This window comes from Girardinichthys multiradiatus, chromosome 11 (assembly GCF_021462225.1).
Source record: "Girardinichthys multiradiatus isolate DD_20200921_A chromosome 11, DD_fGirMul_XY1, whole genome shotgun sequence".
Lineage (NCBI taxonomy): Eukaryota > Metazoa > Chordata > Actinopteri > Cyprinodontiformes > Goodeidae > Girardinichthys > Girardinichthys multiradiatus.
The window spans coordinates 21,099,745-21,116,744 of NC_061804.1; the positions used below are offsets into that span (position 1 = coordinate 21,099,745).

At 39.8% G+C, this 17,000-nt stretch overlaps 1 protein-coding gene across 2 annotated transcripts in view; it reads left to right on the forward strand.

Moving 5' to 3' along the window:
• The first annotated feature begins 519 nt into the window (after nt 1-519).
• Nucleotides 520-17,000, forward strand: part of rxfp2a (relaxin family peptide receptor 2a) — a 146,286-nt gene continuing 129,805 nt past the window's right edge. The window contains exons 1-3 of one of the 2 annotated variants that reach the window (XM_047379532.1): nt 520-608; nt 5,782-6,309; nt 6,390-6,705. The gene's annotated coding sequence lies outside the window, so the exon portion shown is untranslated. Of the gene's footprint in view, nt 609-4,762; nt 6,706-17,000 lie in introns of those variants that run through there. The other variant, XM_047379531.1, reaches the window with a different exon arrangement.

The window sequence follows — 17,000 nt, forward strand, 5'->3', positions numbered from 1 at the left end:
ATTTTCCTAAATACAGAAATATCATAGTTGTATCCCTCGAAAATTGCAATGCAAAAAAGTTGCACAAAACCCTTTCAAACCACAGGAAATTTATTTGGAGTGTGTCCATAACTTCATTTTTGAAATACACAAATTTTTATGAACAGAGACAAAAACGAACATAAAATGTACATTGTGAACAGTTTGAGAAAAGATAATATGTACATCAAAATAAACTATTTACAGAAGTGTATTTAAATCTCTAAGTGTGCCAGATACGTATGAGCGCACACATATATGTTCATAAGACCATTTTCAAACAATAAAAAGTGCAAAAAAACAACAAAAATGAAAGCGAAAGTGCGAGCGAAGTTTACCGTGGAAAAACTACAACTTTTAGGAAAAAAAAGACCACTGGAAAAAAACTCCCAGGAAATGACATAACTTCCGGTTGTTGCGGGCATTGGTGTGAAAGAAAACCATGTGATAGTTCATCCACCAATGTCATCACGCATATTCCAATGTAGGAAGTACACTGCGGTCTGGATTTTAATGTTTGTTTTTTGCCATTTTTTACTGGATTTCTGCAACAGTTTCTGGAAAATAAAAACTGTGCTCTGGGACATGTGGTGAGTAGAATATTTAAGTTGAACTCTCCGGTTTCATTTGCAAAAAAAAAAAAAGTATTGCTCTACCTTTTTTGGTCTTAATTCTACAAGTGTTTAAAAATAGATATGCAAAGCAGCTTAGTGAGAGCTACTAAGTGGCAAGCCTTAGAGAAACGGTTAATGATTGACAGAATGACTGTCTTATTTCTGGATGGAGGAAGTCTAGTAACAAAGTCCAAGGCTATGTGTGACCATGGACGATTAGGAACAGCTAAGGATTGAAGAAGACCTGCCGGGGGTTGGTGAGAAGGTTTGTTTCTAGCGCAGATAGGACAGGCAGACACAAACTCAGCAGTGTCTTTATTTAAAGAAGGCCACCAGAAATAACGGCGAAGGAAACCAATAGTGCAGCTAGTTCCTGGGTGACCCAAAAACGTAGAAGAATGGCCCCATTGTAATACTCTGGATCTAACAGTCTCAGGAGCGGAGAGGCGGCCAGGCGGGCCTCCACCTGGGTCAGGTTCAACCAGTTGTGCTTAGTGGATAAGGTCTTCAAGTTGCCAAGACAACGCTCCCACTACACAGGGTGGAGGAATGATGGGCTCAGGTTCTGCCTCTTCCTCAGAGGCGGAAAACTGTCTGGACAAAGCATCAGGTTTTAAATTCTTAGAACCTGGGCGGTAGGTGATAGAAAAGTTGAACCGAGGAAAGAATAGTGACCAACGTGACTGACGGGGGTTAAGGCATTTGGCTTTCTGGATGTAAGCCAGGTTCTTGTGGTCTGTCCAGATAACAATGGTTTGCGAAGTTCCCTCTAACCAAAATCTCCATTCCTCAAGCGACATTTTAATGGCGAATAGTTCTCTGTCTCCAACATCATAATTTCTCTCAGCGGGAGAGAACCGCTTAGAGAAAAAAGCACATGGGTGCAACTTGCCATCTGTTGGGGAGCGTTGAGAAATTTTACTGGGGCCTGGCTTCACCTGTCCACCCTCAAAAATAAATCCAAGAAAGGTTACAGTGGGGACATGAAATTCACATTTCTCGGCTTTAATGAACAGACTGTTCTCTAAAAGTCTCTGCAGCTTTGGCCGGACATGATTGTGGTGATCCTTTGAGTCCTTTGAAAAAATGAGTATGTCATCCAGATAAACAAAAACGAAGACGTTCAGGAAATCCATCAGGACGTCATTTACAAGAGCCTGGAAGACAGCTGGAGGGTTTGTTAAACCAAAAGGCATAACTAAGTACTCATAATGTCCAATAGGAGTCTTAAAAGCAGTTTTCCACTCTTCGCCTTCCCGAATCCGAACAAGAAAATAGGCGTTTCGCAGATCAAGTTTGGTGAAGATAGTTGCTCCTTGAACTGCTTTAAAAGCTGAGTAGAGAAGGGGAAGAGATTACTTGTTCTTGAGGGTTATTTCATTTAGGCTGCGATAATCGATGCAGGGCCTTAGAGACCAATGCTTTTTGGACACAAAAAAAACCCCCAGATCCTAAGGGAGAGGAGGAGGGGCGGATTATGCCTGTCTTAAGGGAATCATTAATGTATTTTTCCATTGCCTCATGCTCAGCTTCAGCTAACCGAAACAGGCGACTTGAAGGGAGAGGAGCACCAGGAAGAAGGTCGATAGAGCAGTCATAGGGACGATGTGGAGGAAGCGACAGGGCAGAGTCTTTACTGAATACATGCTGGAGGTCATGATACTCTTTAGGTACATTAGAAAGATCCGGTTCTGACGGCGGGACGGAAAGAGAAGAGCAGCAGACTGCCGAAAGAAGGCAGGAGGCATGACAGTTTTGGCTCCAAGCTTCAATACGGGAATGGGACCCGTTTATATGGGGGTTATGAGCCTTGAGCCAAGGGTGGCCCAGAACTATATGCACATCTTTAGTGGGAAAAACAAGAAAATGAGATGTCTCGTGATGGTTCCCCGAAGTGATGAACTCGAGGGTCTCAGTCTGATGAGTGATGGAGTGAAGGGCTTGGCCATCTAGAGCATTTACTTGAATAGGTTGATTTAGTTCAAAAATGGGGAGATTGAATTCATGAACCAACTCTGGAGTAATTAGATTCTGTTCAGACCCCGAATCAATCAAAACCCTTAAAGGAATCTGAACCTGTGATGCAATTAAAGAAGCAGGAAAAGTTAATTGTGAGAAGTGATTGCTATGAATAGAGCCCGCCAGCACCCCCTGTCTTCCTGGCGGCCTGATTTTTTGGGCAAACAGGGCACTGAAAAAGAAAATGACCTCCGCAATACAAACAAAGACCTGAACTGCGGCGTCTCTGTTTCTCCTCCAAAGAGAGACTAGTTCTGCCTATCTGCATGGGTTCGGGCAGCTGGTTGTTTACATTAGGAGGCTTGTCGAAAACTGATGACATCATGTTATGCGACCGACTAAGGCATCTGGGATATGGAGTACTAAACTCCTTCTTTATTTGATTTCTTTCTCTTCTCTGATTATCAATTCGAATAGATAGTTCGATCAATTCTTCTAGAGAGCTCGTTTCCTATAGAAAGTACTCCGGGATCAGTGCTTCTTTGTTCTCTTTGTGTTTCTGCTCTGCTCTCTCAAACCCCCAGTCGGTCGTGGCAGATGGCCGCTCACACTGAGCCTGGTTCTGCTGGAGGTTTCTTCCTGTTAAAACTGAGTTTTTCCTCTCCACTGTCGCTACATGCATGCTCAGTATGAGGGATTGCTGCAAAGTCCAACGCCAGTGACTGTCCACTGTCACTACATGCTCATCCGGGAGGAGTGAATGCTGCAAGTCACTGACTTGATGCAATCTGCTGGGTTTCCTTAGACAGAAAAACTTTTTATCCAAGTTGAATAAATAACTAACTTTGACTGCACTGTTCAATGGTTAGGATTAATTGGAATGTACAGGGGTTTTACAATGAAACTGAAACACCTGGTTTTAGACCACAATAATTTATTATTATGGTGTAGGGCCTCCTTTTGCGGCCAATTCAGCGTCAATTCGTCTTGGGAATGACATATACAAGTCCTGAACAGTGGTCAGAGGGATTTTAAGCCATTCTTCTTGCAGGATAGTGGCCAGGTCACTACGTGATACTGGTGGAAGAAAACATTTCCTGACTCGCTCCTCCAAAACACCCCAAAGTGTCTTAATAATATTTAGATCTGGTGACTGTACAGGCCATGGGAGATGTTCAACTTCACTTTCATGTTAATCAAACCAATCTTTCACCAGTCTTGCTGTGTGTATTGGTGCATTGTCATCCTGATACACGGCACTGCCTTCAGGATACAATGTTTGAACCATTGGATGCACATGGTCCTCAAGAATGGTTCGGTAGTCCTTGGCAGTGACGCGTCCATCTAGCACAAGTATTGGGCCAAGGGAATGCCATGATATGGCAGCCCAAACCATCACTGATCCACCCCCATGCTTCACTCTGAGCATGCAACAGTCTGGGTGGTACGCTTCTTTGGGGCTTCTCCACACCGTAACTCTCCCGGATGTGGGGAAAACAGTAAAGGTGGACTCATCAGAGAACAATACATGTTTCACATTGTCCACAGCCCAAGATTTGCGCTCCTTGCACCATTGAAACCAACGTTTGGCATTGGCATGCGTGACCAAAGGTTTGGCTATAGCAGCCCGGCCGTGTATATTGACCCTGTGGAGCTCCCGACGGACAGTTCTGGTGGAAACAGGAGAGTTGAGGTGCACATTTAATTCTGCCGTGATTTGGGCAGCCGTGGTTTTATGTTTTTTGGATACAATCCGGGTTAGCACCCGAACATCCCATTCAGACAGCTTCTTCTTGCGTCCACAATTAATCCTGTTGGATGTGGTTTATCCTTCTTGGTGGTATGCTGACATTACCCTGGATACCGTGGCTCTTGATACATCATAAAGACTTGCTGTTTTGGTCACAGATGCGCCAGCAAGACATGCACCAACAATTTGTCCTCTTTTGAACTCTGGTATGTCACCCATAATGTTGTGTGCATTTCAATATTTTGAGCAAAAGTGTGCCCTTACCCTGCTAATTGAACCTTCACACTCTGCACTTACTGGTGCAATGTGCAATCAATGAAGACTGGCAACCAGGCTGGTCCAATTTAGCCATGAAACCTCCCACACTAAAATGACAGGTGTTTCAGTTTCATTGTCCAACCCCTGTATGTACCTGACTGTTGTGAAGTGCCTTGAGACAACATGTGTTGTGAATTGGCGCTATATAAATAAAACTAAATTGAATTGAATTGAATTTCTTAGTTTTCTATTTTTAGTAAATTTCCCTAATCCCACAACTTTTCTTCACATCGTCATAATGGGGTATTGTGTGTAGAATTTTGAGGAATGAGATTAATTTGAAATCATCTGGATTAAGGCTGTAACTATGAGTAAATGTGGAAAAATTTCAGCGCTGTGAATATTTTCTGGATGCACTGTATTTGTTATGTTCTGTTTGACCCTTTTCAGTTTTAGTTTTCCCTGCTAGGTTCTATCCCTCAGCTGTTCAGCACTGCCCTGATTAGACTCACCTGGTTTTAATGTCACTCATCACCCCTCCTCTGTATTTAAGCTTCCCGATTTTTGTTATTTCCTTGTTTCTGCACTTCAGCCCTGTTTAACCACCACAAACACTGACACTAATTGCTTTAATGTGTCAGTAATTAATAAAACTGGAGACAACTGCAAAATTGGTTTTATATATTGTAAACAAATGTTTTGCTTAAAAAAATTATTTAATTTAAAAATATGTGATTATTTCATAACCAAACACTGCAGCACATCATGACTTCATTTTATCATATTATCATTTCATCATATTATCATTTTATTATTTTTAAGTATTGCTTTTTGAGATTTGCTTTAACAGTTTTTTTGACTGAGGTCCTGTGAGTTCTCAGGACTAGTCTCTTCGATGATTGATGCCAAAAAATGTTCTGAAGAGACAGACACTGGCTTCAACATGAAACACTTTAAGGCCTCGACCTTCCCATGAAACAGCCAGTGAAGTCCTAACTGTAAAAGCATGGGGCTAGCATTGAGTGTGTTGGAACGGTTCTTTGACAACATGAAATTCGAAGCTGGTGGTTGGCTGAAATTCTTGTCTAGTGGGGTTTGCATGTTCTCCAATTTACTAAAGATGCTCTGGTGTTCTCTATGTATGTTCACCTTGGGTGAGAGTCTGTTTTACTTTCTATTTAGACACGCAATGGCTCTGCAACCTGTTAGGATCGACTTGGCTTTTCATCGAATGTTAGATGGGACCAGTTCCAACCCTGTGGGTCTTGGAAAGTAAAGGAAAGGTTATACACTTTAAACAGAATAATTAATCTTTCTCAGCATATCCCTGAGAGTAAGATGAGCAATGAACTTAATTTTTATTTTTTGAATCCTAATTTATAAATTTCAACAGGAACAACAGCAACAATTGTTTTTTTGCAACTGTTGCCCATCAAAAGAGTTATACACACAACAAAATATCTTCAATGACGCATGTGCATGATTTAGAAAATCCAGCACAGACAGAAGATTGCAAACATTTGGATACATCGTGCTTGTCGGGGTTTTGGTTTGTGTGTGTGTTTTTGTGTTTCCAACATTGTGTTCAGTTTCCCAGATGGTGCTGGAGTTCTCAGGTACACTGGTGGACAGGTGCATCTTGTTCTGCTGATTGCTTGGAGGAGTATTTAAGCAGGAGGCTGCCAGCACTTTGAGTGTTTGCCTACAGTGGTAACGAACTCAGCCACCTCTAGACTAAGCTTTGTTTTTTGTGCTCCTTGTAACCTTGTTTTATGCTTCTTCGCTGACAGAGAACCTGACTCTTGGATTTACAGAAGACTCTGTGGCTAAAAACTACCTACAGACTTCGCTTCCTGAATTATTGTCTTCGACTGGATTTTGCTCTGGCCGGCAGCCATCCTGATTCCTTTGTTTCTCTGCATCTGGACATTTAGTGTATCCTGTCCACCCTCGTACGTAAGCCATTATAACTTTACAACTTGGATTGCCTCACGGTTTTTGCTCCACCTCAGAACAGCACCAGGAGAAAACATCAAGACGAACACTGCTTATATGGACCTAAACCCCGAATCCCTCAACCACTGGCGACCTGACTACATCCAACTAGTAAGCCGTTCACTATCCCAGCTCAGAGTTTTTGTCACTAGTTTTTTTTGTCTTCTTTCAGTCCCTTGTCTCCGCAGTTCTCTTCCCTTTCCTTCCATACTGTTGGAGATTTACCCGTTCTTGTTCCTGATTATTAGTCACTCAATAAAAATCAATTTACTGATTCTCATTCTCTGGAGTGTCCTTCTGTATGTGGGTCAGAGCTGTATCGAACATGATGACAGTGCTAATCTCTGTTCTGCAGAGCATCTAAGAATGCAGAGCTGTGAAAGTGCTGTTTGCCCCTTTTAGAGGTTTTCTGTTTTGTTTAAAAAAACAACGATAACCTACGCAAATAGAAAATGCATTTTTTTTTAAAAGATACTTTTATTTATCAGAGGAAAAAAGCGATCCAAACCATTGAGACAACTTTCAGACATGATTACCCCCTTATTAAACCATGAACTAACAAAGTTTAATTTTTGCTAGTCACACTCAGGACTAAGTTCTGCAACACTTGTAAAATCAAGAAATAACTTAAATAGAACTGCTCTAACATATGAAAAAGTTACACATCATGCTCCAATTGAAAACAATTCAAAAGCAAAGTCATTGATCTTGTCTAGAATGGGTTACAAAGTCATTTTCAAAGCAAACAACCGTGAGATCTAATATTCACAAATGGAGAAAACATGGAAGAAAACCCATAAAGTGACCCTGGATGACAGGATTGACAATTCATGATACCCAGGACGTTTGGGAAAATATTCTGTGGACTGATGTGTCAAAAGCAGAAGCTTTAGGACAGACTGTCCCATCTAGCATAAATCTAACACAGCAGTTTTGAAAAATAACATTAATATGGTGGTCTGGGGCTTGCCAGGGAGATTGTTTTGAACTCAGTTTGTGATCTTAAGTTTTGATTATGTAGCAGGGCAATCCAAATATTTTGGAGTGGCCTAGTCAAAGTCCAGACTTAAATTCACATGAGAGGCTATGACATGACCTTTAACATCTGTTCATTGTTCAAAAACCCTCTACTGTGGCTGAATTTAATCAATTCTGCAAAGAAGAGAGGGACACCTCGGTCAATATTACCATATTTTTAATCATGTAGATTCTGCAGCAAAATGTTACTTTCTCTTTTTAATCCTTTCTCTTGATGGTGCTGACGGAAAAACAGATGATTAGACTGCACAGAAAAATTTAGCTAATGTCCTGCTGAAAACCTCGCAGAGAATCAAAAACTCTTTAAACTGCAAAGAAGCTCTGGGATTTACAGATAGCAATCATAGAAGATTAATAGTCATCACAAGACCTCCAATAAAGGGCATAACAAGACTCTCACAGTTTAAATTCAAGTAGGGTGAAAAGACCAGTGTTTGAATTTCATCAACCTTATGTGAAAACTAACAAATTTATGACACAAGTTCTCTATTTATGATGTTTTAAACAGAATCATAAATTTCAGCCCCTTTCAGGCCAGTAAATTATCAGCGATACGTGATATGAGCGATGGGGAACCGGGAGTTCTTGCTAGAAGGCAAATCTGCTGACCAGATTATGTCTCCCTCTAGTATCTCTGCGTGCTGTCTCAATTCTGTTTGTGTCTCACTGTTGCTTTCCAATTTTGGTGTTCTGAAACAGTCAGTTGTACATTATGTGGTAATAATTAATTCCAATGTCCACATATATGGCAATAACTCTAGGTGGTGTGCGTTAAGTAATTTACAGTATTTATATTATAGCCTGGAGTTCCCCACGCATTGTCAGATGTTATTGAATTATCTGATATCTGGGAGTCCTGAGCCAGAAGGCATCCCACAACTCAAATCCCATCTGAGACATAGGAACAGCTGTTAGGAAGATCAGCCAAAGAGATGAGAAATCCAATTATAGCGTTGGATTTTATTTTTGCTCCTTGATGTTGCATTTTTTAAACAGTTCACTGTCTAAACAAAGTTGACAAATGTGCACAAATTGGATTTGATGACACCTTGCTGACATAATTTGGTTTATTTACTTAATACAAACACAATAAAATTCATTTAAAGGCACACATCCAGTTATATAGATTTCAATTTGTTCTCAATTCCAGTTAGTCATACACACCAATTCAGATATATACACTATATTGCCAAATGAATTGGGTCATATCACCAAACTCTGGTGTTACAATCACTTCCATGGCTGCAGGTGTATAAAGTTTGGTGTGGGGAAACTTGACTGGTCTGCACAGAGTCCTGACCTCAACCTTCCTGAACTCCTTTGCCATGAATTGGTGCGGAAGCTGCAATTCTAGTTTACTCGTCTACCTATGAACACACTCCTAAACTTTGTGGAAGATGTTTACAGAACAGCTAAAGTTGCTATGGGTGGGTCCATCAACAAACTGGACCTTATAGGGTAAGAATAGTCATCAAAGCTCATCTACATGTTAACAGAAAAATACTTTAGGCAATATCTATCTATCTATCTTAGTAAAACAAAAGACTAAGTATCTCTCGACAATGTTTAACTACATAAAAAACAAAGAAGAAACCACTATCTTAACATGGTCTCAAAATCAAATTATCTCTTGTCTTTTTTAAAAATACGTGTACTATTTGTGTAACGTTTCAACCCTTATACCATTATGCACTTCTTGCTCCTCGTAATAAGGATCATGTGTCAATCCAAGAGCAGAGGAAGAAAAATAATAAGGATGCTTGTTCTGAGGAAAAGACACGAAAATAGTATGAATGCAAGGATGTGCGTGTTGGAAAGGTTCTAACAGCTGCCACACTTGGACATGAAAAATCATGTGGACACCCAAATGATAGTGTATTTTATTAGCAATGCCTCTCAAGCTTTTACTCAATAGCTAAAAGCATGAATGTGATAAAGATTTTGATCCTAATTGAAATAGAGAAGCTATTTATTTTCTCAACAACGCCCATGGAAACACTGCTGTTTAATGTTAATAATGAATTGAGGGACACTTCTGTTTTAAATTTGGCCTTGTTATAAACCATCTTTGCATCCCTGCATATTGTAATGTGGAACAACTTTCCTTCCTGTTGTGATGCAACAATGGCACGCTGACTGAAAAGAATTGATCTATAACATGAACCAGGATGGTAGCACACATCCAGAAAACAACTATCCTTTATGTTCACAGATAAGTTATTTTGGCAAAACTGTCGTTTCCCCAAAGTACTGAGTGAGCCCATGAGTTCCAAAGCAATTATTTCACTTTGCTCTGTGAAATGCAGCCATATGTCAGCAAAACAGGTGTACAAAATGGAATGGAAATAAAATTGCAGGTCTCCTATTCCAACTCATCCACGGGAATGTCTACTTGTGCAGCATCTCTGGTAAGGTGAATTATGATCCAAATCTTCTTGGCTTCTTTTCCCCCCCTTACAAAATCAAAGCAAGCATAAAATATGATGTGCCTGAAAATGATCTGTTAGAGATTGTAACAGCAGCTGTTTGAGCAATTAGAGATTTATAAATATTTATGGTAACATATAAAAGATTTTAAGACAGATAGAATTTGTTTTCTCTGCAGCAACCTGAATATAACATTCTCATATTGGTAAAATGTCTAAAGTATCCACCCTTCTTGGAATATTAAAACATTGGGTTTTTGATGAAGAATTTACTAAAATATTCTCTTTAATATCAAAGCAAATACAAATTTAAGTAATTAATGACAGTTAATTAAACAGGTAAATATAAAAGGTAAAGTAAATGTTTGCACAATTATTCAACCCTTTAATTGGTATTTAATAGATGCAGTTTTTTGTTCTCAATTGGATAGATATATTGGCTTTGATTTGTCCACACCAGAACATTCACCTTGTTGATACTGAAACTCAGTAAGTTTTGGCTTTATGCTTAAAGTTATTTTCTTATTTCTTTGACAAAATGAATCAGATTATACTCTGGGATTCAGCAATATTTTTTTGCATTCATGTTCCCCCTCTACCTTTGCAAGCTTTCAGGGGCATTCTACTGAGAAGGATCCACAGTGCATGATGCTGCCACCGCCATGCCTCATAGTGGTGATTGTGTGTTACTGGTGCTCTGTGGTGTCTGGTGTGCATGAAACATAGTGTGTAGACAGAGGTTTAGTCTCATCATTCCAGAACATTCTGGTTGGCATCTCCCACAAATATTTTTTGGAATTCTAGGCAATATTTCATAGGTGTTTTTTTTTCCACACACATGGTTCCTACCCAATCTTGAAAAGTAAGGACTTTTCCTTGGTTATTTTTCAGTATGAAAAAAAATAAATAAATTGATAACCAAAAGCACTAAAAGAATAATACATCCAAAGGGGTATAGACATGAATAACTCAACAATGGAGCAGGTGGAGCAACTGCTTCCACGTTTTTATAAGTAGGGAAGCAAAGTTATGTTCTTCTACTTAAAGAAATCTGTTAACTCTATGCAATCTGACAAGTTTACAAAGTTGCTATAAATTCTTAATACGCTTTTAAAACTTTCAGGCAAAATTAAAATTGTATATAAATAATTGCTAAATATTAGGGCCGCAGTGCTTCTCACTTGGCAAAAAAATAACAGAAACACAAGTTAGATCATCTGATTTCTTCAGTTTGACAGTTTAGAGCCCCGTGGAGGAAAGGTAAAATCAAAAGAATCTACATCAGCTGCAAAAATCTGTTATTAAACTTACCATAATGCAGATAAATTACAGCAAAAAATCTTTCATGTCATCCTGATGTAGGAGAATCTACAACAGAGCCACCTGCAGCTGAGAAATGCACACCTCAGCCCTCACAATAAAAATCATCCCATTGACAGTTTTCAATCAACACTAACTGTAAAGTTGTTTAATTGGCTTAAGCAGTATATTACCAACACAGAAAAAAGAAAGCGAAAACAGGAAAGAAAGGAAGAAATGCGTGGACCCATTTGACTCAGGATTGTTCTTTGTGGACTATAGAAAAAAAGAAAGGCTAACGAATAACGTTCCTAACCAAACCTCAAGCCTTTTTGACAGTTTGAGTGTTTGCAGTACCTCCGTCGGTCTGGAAACAATTTAGAAAATCCTCGTTCTCCGTATACATAGGACCGTTGGTTTGCATCGTTGATCAGGAGAAGACAAGATAATCCAGCATGTTTGGAAAAAACTGTGGTGGTCCAGGGGATTTGAGATGTTACTCATGATGAAATTCAACGAATGTCAAGAGATTTTTAAGTAATGAGAACTTGTGTCCAAGCCAGCTGACAGCTTTGCCTGGGCCTGGGACAAGATAATCTTATCTGGAAAAATTTTAATATATATATATATTAAAGAAATAATTTAAATCGGATGTATATTTTAACAGCCTTCATTTATTACCCAATTAAGTAATTATAAGGAAAAATCTAATCAAAATCTGAATAAATTATATTGTAAAATCACAAACACATTTCAGTTTTTCTTTTTATTATTTTTATTTCCTGAGCACATCTTGAAATAATTTCAACTGCGCCTGCTGACCATTCACTTTTTCTATAGCAGTTTTATTACTGCTGGAGATTTTGATTTGTAAGTCTAACATATCAAATAAATTCATGATGCACTGCAGCACATGGCCATTTAAAAAAATATGTAGTTATTATTAATAATTAAACAAAATGTAAAATAAGAAATATTACTTCCATTATTTCTATAATATAGAGCCAGATACATTTGACACACTTATCTCTAGTTTTAGTGAATTTTCATATGAATAAATAACAATTAGCAACTTTTTTAATTCTTTGAATTGTAACACTTTGTATGCTGGGAGGATCAAATCGTTTTATATTTTATGCTACTGCTGGTGTGACATGTTTAGATTTGAACATATGCTATGAAACTCCTTTGAGCAGTTTTGAGTTTCTTGGCAACTTCAGCCTCTATGTACAGCGGTTTCTTCATTTAATTGATGGTTGCTAACCTCTAACTGCAGGTAGAGATGGGGAAACGTATAATCAATCTGTCCCTCCAATCCATATCTGGCAGCTGCTCCCTCACTTTGGTATAAAGATACAGAACCTCCTCCTCCACTAAGTTACCATGACTACCATCTAAGCAACACCTCTCTAACTCTATCCCCGTTCTGCTCCACTGTCATCTACAGATTACAACTAGACCTGTCTCATCTGTGTTCTCTGATCTGATGGCGCTATCAAAGACAGGTGTTTCTGTCTAACTAATGCAGGTTATATTTACAGCAGGTTCCCTTTGTAAACATTCATGGCTGCGTCACTTTGCACTACTTGCGTTACTACCCAGCACGTCTTCAAAGTTCTTACATACACCGGAGTCAAGTCGAGGCAAGGCGAGGCGAGGCAGTTTTGTTGGATAGCACATTTCAGCAACAGGACAATTCAAAGTGCTTTGAACTTTGAATTGACAAACAAAAGAACATAAAAAAGTACAATGCAGTGGCATAATAAAGGAAAGTAAAGACAAGTTCTACTACAGACTAAGATTTATTTAATATTTTTGGGCTGAATTTTTTACTGTTGGAAATATGTCATTTTTTAATCCATTCATTGATGCACTTGGTGCTTTTTAGTCCAAAGTTATTAACATAAAGTCAAAACGTTTCTCCCTGGGGAGCAGGCAATTTCTTAGAACTCTGCCTTTGTCCTATTTCAAGACTTTGCTTCTGTCTCCTGACAGAACTGTGACATAACTTCTATCCCCTTACGTGTTTGGGTAATCGGGGGAATATTCCTTTAAAACCTGCCTCCACAAAAGTTTAAAGCCTTTTGGCACTCTAATCGCTTTCCTCTAGAAAAAGCATCTTTTCAGGAGAGCCTCACTCAACTACCAAGTGGAGGGGTCTTTGCCAGTGAACTGCTGTTCACCGCACAAAGCAGGGTCCTTCCCGCTCAATTCTAAGGTAGAAACTCCCAAATCACCTTTGTCCGCAGTCTAAACCTATATTATAATTTTAAACTTTTAGTCTGGTGAGCAGGACCTTTCAAACTTTTAGCATTTTAAATCTTTTATAATTTTTGAAAAATTAAAGTCTTTAACCCAATTTTAGATGCACTCGGTGCCTTTTGATCCATATATATACACTGTCAAAAAAATAAAGGGAACATTTAACAACACAATATAACTCCAAGTAAATCAAACTTCTGTGAAATCAAACTGTCCACTTAGGAAGCAACACTGATTGACAATCAGTTTCACATGTTGTTCAAATGGAATAGACAACAGGGGGAAATCTGTGGCGATTAGCAAGACACACTCAATAAAGGAGTGGTTCTGCAGGTGGGACCACAGACCACTTCTCAGTACCTATGCTTTCTGGCTGATGTTCTGGTCACTTTTGAATGTTGGTGGTGCTTTCACACTCGTGGTAGCATGAGACAGACTCTAAAACCCACACAAGTGGCTCAGGTAGTGCAGCTCATCCAGAATGGCACATCAATGTGAGCTGTGGCAAGAAGGTTTGCTGTGTCTGTCAGCGTAGTGTCCAGAGCCTGGAGGCGCTACCAGGAGACAGGCCAGTACACCAGGAGACGTGGAGGAGGCCGTAGGAGGGCACCAACGCAGCAGCAGGACCGCTACCTCTGCCTTTGTGCAAGGAGGAACAGGAGGAGCACTGCCAGAACCCTGCAAAATGACCTCCAGCAGGCCACAAATGTGCATGTGTCTGCACAAACTGTCAGAAACCAACTCCATGAGGATGGTATGAGGGCCCGACGTCCACAAATGGGGGTTGTGCTCACAGCCCAACACCGTGCAGGACGCTTGGCATTTGTCAGAGAACACCAGGATTGGCAAATTCGCCACTGGCACCCTGTGCTCTTCACAGATGAAAGCAGGTTCACACTGAGCACATGTGACAGACGTGACAGTCTGGAGACACCGTGGAGAGCGATCTGCTGCCTGAAACATCCTACAGGATGACTGGTTTGGCAGTGGGTCAGTAATGGTGTGGGGTGGCATTTCTTTGGAGGGCCACACAGCCCTCCATGTGCTCGCCAGAGGTAGCCTGACTGCCATTAGATACCGAGATGAGATCCTCAGACCCCTTGTGAGACCATATGCTGGTGTGGTTGGCCCTGGGTTCCTCCTAATGCAGGACAATGCTAGACCTCATGTGGCTGGAGTGTGTCAGCAGTTCCTGCAAGATGAAGACATTGAAGCTATGGACTGGCCCGTCCGTTCCCCAGACCTAAATCCGATTGAGCACATCTGGGACATCATGTCTCGCTCCATCCACCAACGTCACGATGCACCACAGACTGTCCAGGAGTTGGCGGATGCTTTAGTCCAGGTCTGAGAGGAGATCCCCCAGGAGACCATCCGCTGTCTCATCTGGAGCATGCCCAGGCGTGGAGGTCACACACAATACTGAGCCTCATTTTTGACTTGTTTTAAGGACATTACATCAAAGTTGGATCAGCCTGTAGTGTGTTTTTCCACTTTAATTTTGAGTGTGACTCCAAATTCAGGCCTCCATTGGTTAATAAATTTCATTTCCATTGATGATTTTTGTGTGATTTTGATGTCAGCACATTCAACTTTGTACAGAACAAAGTATTCAATGAGAATATTTCATTCATTCAGATCTAGTATGTGTTATTTGAGTGTTCCCTTTATTTTTTTGAGTTGTTTACATATTTTTAGGTGGAATAAGAAATTTACATTTTACTGCGGCGACAAAGTTGTGTCAGTGGCCTATAGGCCATTTTTGTGTTTGAGATAGGGCTGTTCAGGTCCACTACTCTACGGACCATTTGAAAAATAAAAAATAAATTTTCACAAACAGGCCCTCTTTGAAAAAAACATTTTTGATTGATATTTTTTGAATTTAATGGTTGGAGGGTACAGTTGTGGGTCCCCTCTCTACCATGAACCAGGGACATTAGACACCTCCGGCCCCCATCAGCGGCCTACCAGTGTGGCATGGTTGGTTGAGAAGGTCCCCCAGGCACAGAGGCTCAGCTGTCTTGAGTTTGATTCCCAGCCTTTCCCCTCACTCTCCTGCCTTTTCAGTCTGTAGAGCTGTCAAATAAAGACCACTAATGACACAGGAAAACATTTTTAAACCTTTTAAAACAGTAGTAGGACTTTTACAGCAAATATATAACATTTGCATTGTATGCAACCCCTCTAAACACAGCCCTCTGTTTGCTTATGAAGATGATGTCTACTGGATGTTGATTAACTTAAAAACTAGTTCCGGGATCTCAGTGTTTGTGCAGATGTATTCTCCTTTAGACTTCTTCTAAAAGGTTATTTTGGACCACAGATAACGTAATCTGTAATTATTGATGGCCTTTAGAAATACTCTCCTCAGATTCAGCACATTCTCCAGAAAGGCTATAAAATTGCCTTTCTGGTGTGCCAGTTCCCACTTGTTTACTAGGTTTCTGATTCTGAGGTTAAGTCCAACATGGCCCAACTCTGTTACATTCTGTTTCTTTTTTCCAACCTCTCCTCTCAAAGGTCCAATTTTGGCTTTGGCAGAGCGGTAAGTTTACATTTGTATCGTGTGCATTTATAAAGTGAGTTTAAAATCAGCAAAGTTGTTTCACATTTCCTTGTATCTATGATACATGAGATTCTGACAGTAACAATAATGTTGAGCAAAACTATCAGTTTCACAGAAATAAAACAAACATGTAAAAAGTAAGAATGTTGTTTAGAACCAGAAAAAGCCTGAACTACTAATATTACAACTGCTACTGAATTGCAATCACACATAGCTATATTTGTTGTAATTCCAGCTGTAATAACAATATTTTAATATTATGATCATTGAGCAAAGATATGCATAAGTGGAATGGTGATGGATTAAGTTGACAGATTAGGTCAGAAAAACATCATCAAGAACAAGAGGTAATAACAAAGATTGAAGAGTTTAAATGCTAAATGTCTTAGCATCAAGTGTCATGTTTTAAAGCCAGAAATCCTAGAAAATCAATCACACAATCGGTCTTTCCATTGTTTTCAAAGCACATATGTAATTTTAAAACACTTTTCTGACACAAAAGAGTCTTTGGAGCCACTGAAGGAGACCTGCCTGCTGATGTAAACAGGAAAAAAAATATTTTTTTGACAAAAGGGTGTTTATAAGGGATTGGGTATATGTAGATTTGTGGTCTCTTGTTTGCATCACAGAAAATGCTGGACTGAACACTCATACCTTAAGTATTTAGGTGAAAATGTGAAACCCAAAATGAAGGATGAGGACGCAACACAGTTCATGCCATGATGATGACAGATCGCATTAAAACAGGAGCTGGACCACAGAGAACACTGATTCTGTCAGTGTTCTTTGTGGTGTTTGTGTTTGTGTGGTTGGTT